General features: G+C 39.9%; 1 non-coding gene across 1 annotated transcript; it reads left to right on the plus strand.

Annotated features, from left to right (window-relative positions):
* The first annotated feature begins 13,560 nt into the window (after positions 1-13,560).
* Positions 13,561-13,632, plus strand: Trnap-agg (transfer RNA proline (anticodon AGG)). The gene has a single exon. It is a non-coding gene; the product is annotated as a tRNA-Pro (tRNA).
* The last annotated feature ends 481 nt before the right edge of the window (positions 13,633-14,113 follow it).

Below are 14,113 nucleotides of genomic sequence, written 5' to 3' on the forward strand. Positions count from 1 at the left end.
GGTTGGAACACTCTTCAGGATGTGAACAAGCGAAAGCTGTTTCGAGCGCGACTGTGGACTGGAATCTCGAAGACAAAGTTCAGTTGCTTTGTCACGATACAGCGGTTTCAAATACAGGTCATATCATTGGTGTCTGTGTGCTACTTGATCGAAAACTTAACAGAAGTGTCATTCTTTTTCCTCCCTGCAATCCAGTGTATGAACTGGTGTTAGAAAACGTATTCCAGGTAAAAATCAGTTCAGTGACAAGAAGTCCTGATATTCCACTCTTCAAAAAGTTCCGAGATAACTGGAAAACTGTAAATCCAGATAACATACAGTGCTTCAAAGAAAAGGTCGCAATACGCCTGACTATTTCGGAAATTGACAATCTCCTTGAGTTTTACCGCACTGAACTGACAAAAGAAATAATCAGAGATGATTACCGAGAGTCGATAGAGCTTTCTGTCATATTTTTAGGTGGAGATAAAGACAGAAAATTCAAGATACTGCCTCCAGGTGCCATACACGGAGCTCGATGGATGGCGAGAGCTATATATTTCCTAAAAATATAATTATTTTGTGCTCAGTTAAAAGTTTTGAGCAAGGAGAAGGTAGCGCTGTTTAACGTTTGCCTGTTCATCGTGACATCCTACGTCAAGCCCTGGCTCCAGCGTAGTTTGGCAGCAAAGCCACCCTGCCAACAATTGTGCTTTTTGAAGTCACAGAAGGCACACAAAAATTGATAAAGGCATCTCAAAACCAGCTCTGCAGAAGATAATCCAGCATTTATGATATTTGACTCATGAAGTTTCTGTCTTGTCACTGTTTGACGATGATGTGGATGTAGAAACAAAAGTAAAAATGGTTGAAAATGTAACCAAACATGATTTATCAGTTCATGCTAACCGTTACATCCCTTCTTAGGAAGAACTTCGCGGTCCATTGTATGGTGAGTTAAATAAATGAATAGAGACGTTGTTTCTTTAGTTTTCTGTTTACATCACAATTTTGTTACCTGCTTTGCTCTCTCTTAATTACAGTGAAAAACATCTACGACTTCATTTCAGTCAGAAGCAAGTCATTGTTCCATCGTCTTAAAATTGATGACAGCTTTCTCCACGAATGTCCTGCCATGTAGTCAAACAATGCTTCCTTTCAAGAAACCAGAAAGAAGGTTTCAGCACTGGAAACAGCCAATGATACAGCTGAAATAGCGGTCAAGTTGATGCAAGACTTTCTTGGTTTAATCTCGGTTAAGGAGGAACAAAAACAATTTTTGTTACCTCGCGTACAAGAACACCGAAAGGTTTATCCTGACCGCAGAGAATAAACTTTGAAACGAAAATTTAGAGACTAATTTTTTTACATGTTAAATAGTAAATAAACACCATATGGGCAATTTGGTGTTTTATTTACCAAACAATCATTAAGTTCCAGAATCCCTCCATTCCTACATTGTAAAAGTTTTCAAGTCTCATGTTTAGCGTCAAGTCGGCACGTGCTATAATAATTTAATTGCAATAATATCTCGTATGTGAGTTACTAAGGTCAAAAAGAAAAAAAAATGTATGCGTTTTCGATTCCACTATAAAAATATCCCCATTATATCTTGGGACACACTAGCAGACATCTATCCAGACCATCACACAGGAATTCCAAATGCATCAGGATCCACTGCAAATACTATGACAGTTAGGCGAGAGGCGAAAAAACTTGGATTTCATGGTCGACCGGCGGTGAATGCCAAACGACGCCTTGCTTGATGTAAGGAGCGTAAACATTGGACGATCGTACAGTGGGGAAATGGTGTGTGGAGTGACGAATCACGGTACCCAATGTGCAATCCGATGGCAGTGTGTGGGTATGACGAATGCCCGGTGAACGTCATCTGCCAGCGTGTGTACTGCCAACAGTAGAATTCGGAGGCAGTGCGGTTATGGTGTGGTCGTGTTTTTCATGGAGGCGGCTTGCACCCCTTCTTGTATTGCGTGGCACAATCACAACATGAGCCTATGTTGATATTTTAAGCACCTTATGCTTCCCACTGTTGAAGAGTAATTCGGGGATGACAACTGCATCTTTCAACACGATCGAGCTCCTGTTCAAAATGCAATAACATCCCTGTAATGGACTGGCCTGCACAGAGTCCTGACCTGAATCTTATAGAATATATCTGGGTTGTTTTGGAACACCGACTTCGTGCCAGGCCTCACCCGCCAACATTGATACCTCTCCTCAGTGCAACTCTCCGTGAATAATTGGCTGCCATTCACAAGAAATCTTCGAGCACCTGAATGAACGTATGCCTGCGAGAGTGAAAGCTGTCGTTAAGACTAAGGGTCGGCCAAAACCATAATGAATTCCAGTAGTACCGATGGAGGGAGCCACGAACTTGTAAGTCATTTTCGGTCTGGTGTCCGGATATTTTTCATCACATAGTGTATCACTAGGGTTTAAGATAGATACTACTACAGGAAATTGAAGTGACCTTTGGATAAAAGAGAACCACTTGTATGAAGATTAAGAGCTCAGATAGAAAACCAATTCTAAGCAGAGAAGGAAAAGCAGATGGGTGGAAGGACTGTATAGAGGATCTACACAAGGGCGATGTACTGGAGGGCAGTATTATGGAAATGGAAGAGGAGGTAGATGAAATGGCTGATATAATACTGCGTGAAGAGTTTGACAGAGCACTGGGAGACCTGAGTCGAAACAAAGCCCCAGGACTAGACAACATCCCATTAGAACTACTGATAGAAATGGAAGAGCCAGCCCTGACAAAATCCTACGATCCGGTGAGCAAGCTCTATGAAACAGCCGAAATACCCTCAGACTGCAGGAAGGATATAATAATTCCAATCCGAAACAAAGCAGATACTGGCAGGTGTTGAAATTGCTAAACTATCGGTTTAATAAATCACGGCTGCAAAATACTAACACGAATTCTTTACAGGCGAATGGAAAAACTGGTAGAAGCTGACCATGGGGAAGATCAGTTTGGATTAAATAGAAATGTCGGAACACGTGCGGCAGTACTGACTATGACTTATCTTAGAAGAGAGAAAAAGATTGAATAATCAATGAAAGGATAATGTTCTACGAGTCGGGGCGTGGAATGTCAGAAGCTTGAACGTGGTAGGGAAACCAGAAAATCTGAAAAGGGAAATGCAAAGGCTCAATCTAGATATAGTAGGGGTCAGTGAAATGAAGTAAAAGGAAGACAAGGATTTCTGGTCAGATGAGTATCGGGTAATACCAACAGCAGCAGAAAATGGTATAACAGGTGTAGGATTCGTTATGAATAGGAAGGTAGGGCAGAGGGTGTGTTACTGTGAACAGTTCAGTGACCGGGTTGTTCTAATCAGAATCGACAGCAGACCAACACCGACAACGATAGTTCAGGTATACATGCCGACGTCGCAAGCTGAAGATGAACAGATAGAGAAAGTGTATGAGGATATTGAAAGGGTAATGCAGTATGTAAAGGGGGACGAAAATCTAATAGTCATGGGCGCCTGGAATGCAGTTGTAGGGGAAGGAGTAGAAGAAAAGGTTACAGGAGAATATGGGCTTGGGACAAGGAATGAAAGAGGAGAAAGACTAATTGAGTTCTGTAACAAGTTTCAGTTAGTAATAGCGAATACCCTGTTCAAGAATCTCAAGAGGAGGAGGTATACTTGGAAAAGGCCGGGAGATACGTGAAGATTTCAATTATATTACATCATGGTCAGGCAGAGTTTCCGAAATCAGATATTGGATTGTAAGGCGTACCCAGGAGCAGATATAAACTCAGATCACAATATAGTAGTGATGAAGAGTAGGCTGAAGTTCAAAACATTAGTCAGGAAGAATCAATACGCTAAGAAGTGGGATACGGAAGTTCTAAGGAATGACGAGATACGTTTGAAGTTCTCTAACGCTATAGATACAGCAATAAGGAATAGCGCAGAAGGCAACACAGTTGAAGAGGAATGGACGTCTCTAAAAAGGGCCATCACAGAAGTTGGGAAGGAAAACATAGGTACAAAGAAGGTAGCTGCGAAGAAACCATGGGTAACAAAAGAAATACTTCAATTGATTGATGAAAGGAGGAAGTATAAACATGTTCCGGGAAAATCAGGTATACAGAAATACAAGTCGCTGAGGAATGAAATAAATAGGAAGTGCAGGGAAGCTAAGACGAAATGGCTGCAGGAAAAATGTGATGACATCGAAAAAGATATGATTGTCGGAAGACTGACTCAGCATACAGGAAAGTCAAAACCCTTTGGTGACATTAAAAGCAACGGTGGTAACATTAAGAGTGCAACGGGAATTCCACTGTTAAATGCAGAGCAGAGAGCAGATAGGTGGAAAGAATACATTGAAAGCCTCTATGAGGGTGAAGATTTGTCTGATGTGATAGAAGAAAAAACAGGAGTCGATTTAGAAGAGATTGGGGATCCATTATTAGGATCGGAATTTAAAAGAGCTTTGGAGGACTTACGGTCAAATAAGGCAGAAGGGATAGATAACATTCCATCACAATTTCTAAAATCATTAGGGGAAGTGGCAACAAAACGACTATTCACGTTGGTGTGTAGAATATATGAGTCTGGCGACATACCATCTGACTTTCGGAAAAGCATCATCCACACAATTCCGAAGACGGCAAGACCTGACAAGTGCGAGAATTATCGCACAATCAGCTTGACAGCTTATGCATCGAAGCTGCTTACGAGAATAATATACAGAAGAATGGAAAAGAAAATTGAGAATGCGCTAGGTGACGATCAGTTTGGCTTTAGGAAAAGTAAAGGCACGAGAGAGGCAATTCTGACGTTACGGCTAATAATGGAAGCAAGGCTAAAGAAAAATCAAGACACGTTCATAGGATTTGTCGACCTGGAAAAAGCGTTCGACAATATAAAATGGTGCAAGCTGTTCAAGATTCTGAAAAAAGTAGGTGTAAGCTATAGGGAGAGACGGGTCATATACAATATGTACAACAACCAAGAGGGAATAATAAGAGTGGACGATGAAGAACGAAGTGCTCGTATTAAGAAGGGAGTAAGACAAGGCTGTAGCCTTTCGCCCCTACTCTTCAATCTGTACATCGAGGAAGCAATGATGGAAATAAAAGAAAGGTTCAGGAGTGGAATTAAAATACAAGGTGAAAGGATATCAATTATACGATTCGCTGATGACATTGCTATCCTGAGTGAAAGTGACGAAGAATTAAATGATCTGCTGAACGGAATGAACAGTCTAATGAGTACACAGTATGGTTTAAGAGTAGAACGGAGAAAGACGAAGGTAATGAGAAGTAGTAGAAATGAGAACAGCGAGAAACTTAACATCAGGATTGATGGTCACGAAGTCAATGAAGTTAAGGAATTCTGCTACCTAGGCAGTAAAATAACCAATGACGGACGAAGCAAGGAGGACATCAAAAGCAGACTCGCTATGGCAAAAAAGGCATTTCTGGCCAAGAGAAGTCTACTAATATCAAATACCGGCCTTAATTTGTGGAAGAAATTTCTGAGGATGTACGTCTGGAGCACAGCATTGTATGGTAGTGAAACATGGACTGTGGGAAAACCGGAACAGAAGAGAATCGAAGCATTTGAGATGTGGTGCTATAGACGAATGTTGAAAACTAGGTAGACTGATGAGATAAGGAATGAGGAGGTTCTACGCAGAATCGGAGAGAAAAGGAATATGTGGAAAACACTGATAAGGAGAAGGAACAGGATGATAGGACATCTGCTAAGACATGAGGGAATGACTTCCATGGTACTAGAGGGAGCTGTAGAGGGCAAAAACTGTAGAGGAAGACAGAGATTGGAATACGTCAAGCAAATAATTGAGGACGTAGGTTGCAAGTGCTACTCTGAGATGAAGAGGTTAGCACAGGAAAGGTATTCGTGGCGGGTCGCATCAAACCAGACAGTAGGCTGATGATCCAAAAAAAAAAAAAAAAAAAAAAAAAAAAAAAAAAGTTTAAGGAAAGGCAAACCTACATTTCTAGCATTTGTAGACTTAGAGAAAGCTTTTGACAATGTTGACTGGAATACTCTCTTTCAAGTTCTGAAGGTGGTAGGGGTCAAACACAGGGAAGGAAAAGCTACTTAGAATTTGTACAGAAACCAGAAAGCAATAATAAGTGCCGAGCGGCATGAAAGGGAAGCAATGGTTGAGAAGGGAGTGAGACAGAGTTGTAGCCTATCCCCAATTTTATTCCATCAGTACATTGAGCAAGCAGTAAAGGAAACAAAAAAAAATTGGAATAGGAATTAAAATCCATGGAGAAGAAACAGAAACTTTGAGGATTGCAGATGACATTGTAGTTCTGTCAGAGACAGCACAGTGCCTGAAAGAGCGGCTGAACGGAATGGACAGTGTCTCGAAAAGAGAATATAAGATGAACATCAACAAAAGCAAAACGAGGATAATGGAATCTAGTCGAATTAAGTCGGGTAATGCTGAGGGAATTAGATTAGGAAATGAGACACTTAAAGTAGTAAAGGATTTTTGCTATTTGGGGGCAAAATAACTGATGATGGTCGAAGTAGAGAGGATATAAAATGTAGACTGGCAATGGCAAGGAAAGCGTTTCTGAAGAAGAGAAATTTGTTAACGTCGAGTATAGATTTAAGTGTCAGGAAGTCATTTCTGAAAGTATTTGTGTGGAGTGTAGCCATGTATGGAAGTGAAACATGGAAGATAAATAGTTTAAACAATAAGAGAATAGAGGCATTCGAAATATGTTTCAACAGAAGAATGCTGAAGATTAAATGGGTAGATCACGCAACTAATGAGGATGTACTGAATGTAATTGGGGAGAAGAGGAATTTGTGGCAGAACTTGACTAGAAGATGGGATCGGTTGGTAGGACATGTTCTGAGGCATCAATGAATCACCAATTTAGTATTGGTTGAAAGCGTGGAGGGTAGAAATCGTAGAAGGGAAAAGAGACGAATACACTAAGCAGATTCTGAAGGATGTAGGTTGCAGTAAGTACTGGGAGATGAAGAAGCTTGCACAGGATAGAGTACCATGGAGAGCTGCATCAAACCAGTTTCTGGGCTAAAGACCACAACAACAGCAGCATTCACGGCACGGCGGGTCAGAGAGAATTTTTAAATAAGTAGAAAATGCTGTTCATAAAACAATCTTCAGTGGAAACTTAATGTTTATCACAGTAGATGATGGTAGCAAAATCACGTTTCGAAAAAAAAGGTGTCTTTCCTTTTGTGCCAAAGGCGGTAGAAAACAGCTGTGGATCAAAACCATCAATCATACATTGGATCACTCACCAACAGTCTTTGTTCGTAAAATGCTTGGATGTGTCAGAAGTTTGAAAGCCCGTAATGTCAGTTGTTAATTAAGTAAGTTCTCATACGTTCAAACGTCGTCAATTCCGCGAGTTTATTGAAGAGACTGAAGAGAATTATATAGCAGGACACTGACTTAGCTGCGGAAAGGCTCTGACGCGATTTCTTGAGCGTAATTTTCTTGAATGAAAGGAATCGTCCTCTGGCTGAGTTCCAAAACAAATGAATGATTATGTAAGTTATCATTTTATACAAATTAAACTAAACACACGAAGGACCTTAATTTAAAATTATAAATAGAAAACCAGGTGCTACCTGATTTGTACACTCATATTAAATCCCTTACACATAAATTGTTTTGTTCCCGTCTGTGCTCAATAAGAAATGTTTCACACATTTTAATACACGCCAAACATTGAGTCAGCAACCAGAGACGCCATTTCCGGTAGATTTGGCGAATGAAGCTTTGGATGTTTTAAAATAACTTTTGAGTTTCGATTTTCAGATTTTGCAAAAGATATCAAGATTATTCAAAATGCTTTGAAAGTTACTATACAAACTCTTGCCCCATAACTTCAAATGGAAATGGTTGATATACAATGTACCGATTTTTATTAAGATGACTATTTAAATTCATCATTGCTTGATTTTTATACGATTCTTCCACTCACACAGTATCGACAGTTGCATAAATCGTGGCTTTCCTCTGACTTCGGCAATACATTTATCGGTGAAAAAAATTTTCTTCAAAGCGAAAAATAAAAAAAAAGTGTTTTACAGACGTAAACTAACAGATGAGTATTTGAAATCGCTGCTCATAATTTCAACTAGTAAACTTTATCAACAGCTGCAAACAACTGTAATTGAGAAGTTACATTTACATAAATTTCTTTTAGCATAATTATGATGTTTAATTTCTTTGTGTGACTAGGCAATATACGTCACTTCAGTACCATAAATTTCAGGAAATCTTAAATAATTAATTACAGTTAAAATGTTCAACTACATTATGTGCCAGTGGTTAAGGATGATAGCAATTGCCGTGTGAGGCGCATTGCGATCGGTACAGCTGACTGAATGCAGCGCTGTCGGAGCTTTTGCTTTACAGAGCGGTAGTTTATAGGAGAAGTGTGACTCAGCTTTCAATGATTATGGTCAATGAGACCGGTCCAGGCCAGAAAGTGCTTCTTGAAATGGTTATCAAAGACTGAAGAAAATATCAAATAGACCGTTTATGCGAAACATCGTTCGTTAGGTGAGGATTTCTTACATTTTCTTTTACTCTGTGTTATTGCATCTGCACGACAAGCAAGGATCGATTTTAATAATAAAAAAATAAAAAAAAACAGGTGAATCGAATATCACATGCCTGACCCATTACCTCGGGCCAGATTTGTGGTGTTCACAGGCCACTGTTGCCCCACGGGCTATAGTTTGGGGACCCCTGCTTTATGCTATTACAGATCTTCAGAAAAATGATGCGCACAACGCAACAGCCACCTGAGAAACAGCGCATTAACTTCCAAGTAGCATCTGCCGGCTCCCCAGTGCCCATAAGTGTCACACAATCCCGTTCTCTAGTGCCCATAAGGGTCACACAATAAGTAATGGTTAGATTATGTGTTAGCCTCCGTTAATCCCTGTACCAAGAGTTTTAAGACTTCTGCAGTTTATCATAGACTACTACAAGAACGTGTAGACAACGGTAGTTCTCTAAGTAGCTTTGGATAGTTAAGATGGTATACGCATTACCTGTATGTCAGGTGTGTTGCTTAAATATCGAGGCTAACCTCCGCATAACGATTGCTTTCTTTACGTATGTGATCATTGTCCTACAGGATTGCCCTAGAAACTGGAAGCAGTGAAGTGTCCCGAAACAGAATAAGGATATATGAAGGGCCACGTTAGCTACAGAACATTTTTGTTCTACATATTTATCCTCTTGTCCGTGGCTTAAAAGAAACAGTATTGATACCAAAACTGAGTTTATCAATGTTTACTTCAGATTTCATTCGAAAATTGTTGATTTGTAATGTGGAAGAGAGGGATGGAGTAGTAAAAGAAAATAAGAAAACAATAAGTTTGTGATGTAGCGCCAGGAAACGCAATTTTCCAAAAACGTAAAATATAAAAAAAAACAAAAGAAAAGTGTATCAAACTTAGATTCAATGCTTTATCGAAGTTATATAAAACATGTTTCTGCTGTTCCTTAACAATTTTCGCATTATAAACAAAAACAAGAAACGCTTGCCTTTCATCATGATGAACTTTCTGTTGAGTGCAAAAGTAATAACTCTAGTTACGTAGACGTGCAGGAGTTACGCGATCAATTAATTTTTATTAGTAAAAAATGCAATTTATATTCTGTAAGGATATAAAATACTGATTATGTGCAAAAGAAACAAGCAAAAAAAAAAAAAGAAAAGTTGTCCACTCCCAGTTTCTCTCTTACACATTCGTTTATGTTTCTATCCCTACCAATATTGTCAGTACTACCGGAAATCCTATAATTTGTTAATCATTATGTACTGTATCAAAACTACTGAACCAGTAGTTTTGGTAGAATGCAACTCGACCTGTACCCAACGCCTCGTGAGATACCGGAAAACTTAATAACTGAAAACTTAATAACTGAATCCCTCACCCTCTGATGTCGCAGTATACACTCGATACGGCGTAATCTGGGACCACTCAGAAACTTGTAAACAGGAAGTGAATGTCCGTACTGCATACATTTATTCAAACACACCCAGACACTGTAGAGATACCTCTCGACAAATTCACAACTGCAGCCGAGACAACTGTCACACAGAAAGCTGATGTTTTGCATTACAGCGCCCGTGGGCGTTCGCAGATATTTCTCCAAGAAGGGGTATGATTCTTAAATCCCCATTTCTGATGTGCCTCAGTTGGCGAACTTTAATATCTACAGCTCCCCAATGACTAATTTTCTCTAGACGGATCGCAATTAATTTTACCTTAAACGGTTTATAGTTATCTACTTATCAACTTTTTTTACCGTAGATTACTCTGGTACATGTTTGGAAAGCACATTTCATTAGTATATGCAGAATCTATATTTTTATATTAATGGCCTGGAATAACTTTAGTAAAATCAATAACAACCGCCTCTAGTCATAATATTTATTTTATTTCAATACGCAATGCATTTTGAGCCCTGCGGGCTCATCTGCAGATGCCTTGATTGTCTACATTTCTTTTCTTTAGGATTCAGGTCAATTCTAGTCTTGGTAGAACTACATTGTTTTATTGTAAAGAGTTACGTTCTAAATATAACTGTACAAAAACTAAGGCAAATCGAAAAATAACTTTTTCGATTCTAGCAGTAGATACATGGTTATGAAACATAGTATGGGGAAATGTTTATGTACATATATACGTTTTCCATTCGACGGCACATTTGTACACAAAAGCCAAAACGAGTTAAAGAATTTCCAATGTAAAGATGCTCTATATCCAAAATAAGCACCTGTTATTATTTCAAAGAGGATATAAATCAGTTATATTACTAATTATACAGACAGGTCATTTATAAAACAAATGTTTCTGAATATGTTGAATTTGACTGTATGCCATTAAATATTTGTTTCATTTAGGGAAAAGAAAATTTTAAAATTACTGAGAAAACATTGGCTATTATACTCCGTTTGTTCAACAAGTTTTCACAAGAGTTTTCTTTGTGTAACACTACTTCTAATTGTTCCACTAGATCAAGTTTTTCCCCGTGATATTCTATGTGGAATGTGCGTCCTACTCCTATTTTCCCATGTTTTTTATTGTACTAATGTTACAATTAGTATCAGCCGTCCAGTAATTTTCTACCAAATGAACGAACCCTACAGACGTAATAAAACCTACAGTGGACTAGTGTGGTGGTGTAACCATTTTAACGTATGATACATCACTATAAAAACAAGCACATCTTCTTTATAAAAGGATATAAAAATTAAATTTACGTAAAGTAAGGATGAATTAACACACTGATGATTTTGTTTTTACAAGGCGTCAAAACATAAAAATTAAAATGAAGTGTTAGACACTGTTAACGCCACCATCTCGCAGGCAGTGCATGTTCCCAGGATAAGATTTTCACTCTGCAGCGGGTTGTGCGCTATATGAAACCTTCTGGCAGATTTCACCTGTGCGCTATGTCTCCTCAATATCTGTTCTTGCATGATCGTTAGTCCTGTAAGTTCCAGAGGATAACTTCTGTGAAGTTTGGAAGGTAGGAGGGGAAGTATTGATGGATGAAAAGCAGTGAGGACAGATCGTGAATCGTGCTTGGGTAGCTCAGTTGGGGGAGCACTTGCCCGTGAATGACTAATATCCTGAGTTCGAGTCTAAGTCGGGCATACAGTTTCAATCTGTCAGAAAGTTTCAAAGTCTGTGTTGCTTTCACTGTTCCAAGAGCCAGGTGAAGAGTGTACCTTTTCATGGGCAGTCCGCTTCGTGAAGAAGCGTACTCCCTGTTGATAAGAATGCAGTAACCCTTCCTGCAACGTTGTATAAACAGTCACATTTGATGTTACCAAGTGACGTGCCGAGCTTCTTGCACTTACGGTGTCTTGTTCTCCAACCATACGTAGAATTTCCTCCTCACGTCCTAAGGCTGCTGCCCCACCCTGCGGCTCACGATCCTCACATTGAGGGTGAAGAGATCCTGTGTCTCGTAGTAGTTGGTGCACTAAACAAACGCTCTTGTGTTCCGAATTCGACGACTTTGGAATCTCAGAATGCCTTACCACAGACTGCCTGGCTTCTCCATAAATTAGGTGCATATCAGCGAATTCTGTAAGGTAGTACGCCTCCATTATGCTGGGACCGTGTTTGCGTGTTTTCTGCAAGGCTAACGGCTCTCGAATACATGGGCGGGGGCTGTTACAGGTGTGGACGTCAGGAGGCAAAGCGGACATTCTACACTGCCACCAGGAGTCGGTCACTTCGTGGCCCGGGTACAACCGTATAAAAAGCATCAGGTGGAAACTTTGTGATGTATTTGTGGGAAAACATTTCGACACAGAGAAAAAAGAATATATAAGGTTTTCCTCAGCATTCGTATTATAGATTTGAAGAAATTCTGCGTTTCGTTGACAAGGCTTTATTGACGACTGGTTTCGGTAACAAGTACCACTCTCAAGTAGACGTTAAAACAAATCTTAGTCTGTTAGGTTAAAACGTAAAACGCACAGCCAAGCTAATTGTATCGGTCAAGAATATGTACATAATAACTTTTCTGCACATTTGATTAGTTTTGCCAGAGGAAGACGCTGAAAATGATCAAATGAGCTGAAGCCATCCAGTTTTGATGTAAATTTTTTTGTCCAACTGTTTGCTTGGATGTGACGTTTTACGGGTTGATCTATCGTACATAGTTACTTGTTGCGGAATTTGGTCCTCAATTAAGTATCAATTATTAAAATCAGTTTATTTTCATTTCTTCGGATATGGATAAATGTTATAAATTATGAAAACTACCAACGTCTATAAAGTTTTCGCAGCTTTTGTCCGGCATAAATGCAATATAAGAAAAATTATTCTGTTTATGACATTTGGTTTTAACAGGTACCAAAAGTAAACGAGTACTATACGAACCAGACAACGTAGTCTCCAAAAAGGTACACTACATTAATTTTAACGTGAAGTGACGAGAATGAAAGCGACAGGTCAGTTCTTTCTTTTTTCAGACGAAAACACAGTGAATAAATGTTGTAAAAGTGTGCACGTGTAGCGTTTTGTGGAGTTCCAGTTGTAAGAATACCGAAGTGTACATTATTGATACGCTCCTCCCTGTATGCAGGGTGTACACACGGCGACGCGACCGCCTTCGGCAAGCGTTCAGGTCACTTTCCAGGACAATAGCTATGTCGCTGCTGATCGGACGCCTGGAGGCCGACAATGTCTGAGGATACATTCCTTGACGATCCGAAAGATATAAGGGAAACATGATGACGAACAGGAAGAAATAGTACGAAAGAAACGATTCAGTTGATTGGGGTACACCATAGATTATAAATACTTTTCTTGACCGGCTTTCACTGCTCTCTCATATAGATACTTCCTGCTTTCCTGAAGTAGGGATGGTCAGACTCAGCACGGCATACCTTAGAAGCGTCGCCCGTCGCAGCTGAGCTGACAACCAATGTCTGCGACCGCAGCAGTAGTAGCAGCGTGCCGCCTGTTGCACAGAAGTGGGTCACACTTCGTGAGCTTTCTACATCACACACGAACACTTTCTCAGCATGGCTCGTTGGTCTAGGGGTATGATTCTCGCTTAGGGTGCGAGAGGTCCCGGGTTCAAATCCCGGACGAGCCCGAATTTTTGTACTTCTTTCTAGCCGGCACGGTAGCTCAGCGTGTTCTGTCAGAGGTTTAGCTGCCCTCTGTAATAAAAAAAACTGAGTGAATGGATCAGTAACGAGCTTCAATGGGCGTCAGGTGACATCCGCCACGAACAATTGAAACGAACAATAACGAATAAAATGAGATTACAAAAAAAAGGGGGTATGATTCTCGCTTAGGGTGTGAGAGGTCCCGGGTTCAAATCCCGGACGAGCCCGAATTTTTGTACTTCGTTCCCACCCTCTTACGAAGTGAAGTAGACAAGCATACGTATTCGGTATACTGCACCCAACTCCACAAAGAACGCCGAAAGCGTTGGGAATCAAGGAATACAGGCTTTATTGATACGCTGAAATTCAGGCCATAAGAGAAGGAGCACAAACACGTATGATAGGTCTGTTCCGCTGCAAGTGCTGTTACATTGACTTTTAACGTTAATTTTCTGCTCAAATACA

This window comes from Schistocerca gregaria, chromosome 2 (genome assembly GCF_023897955.1).
Source record: "Schistocerca gregaria isolate iqSchGreg1 chromosome 2, iqSchGreg1.2, whole genome shotgun sequence".
Taxonomy (NCBI): domain Eukaryota; kingdom Metazoa; phylum Arthropoda; class Insecta; order Orthoptera; family Acrididae; genus Schistocerca; species Schistocerca gregaria.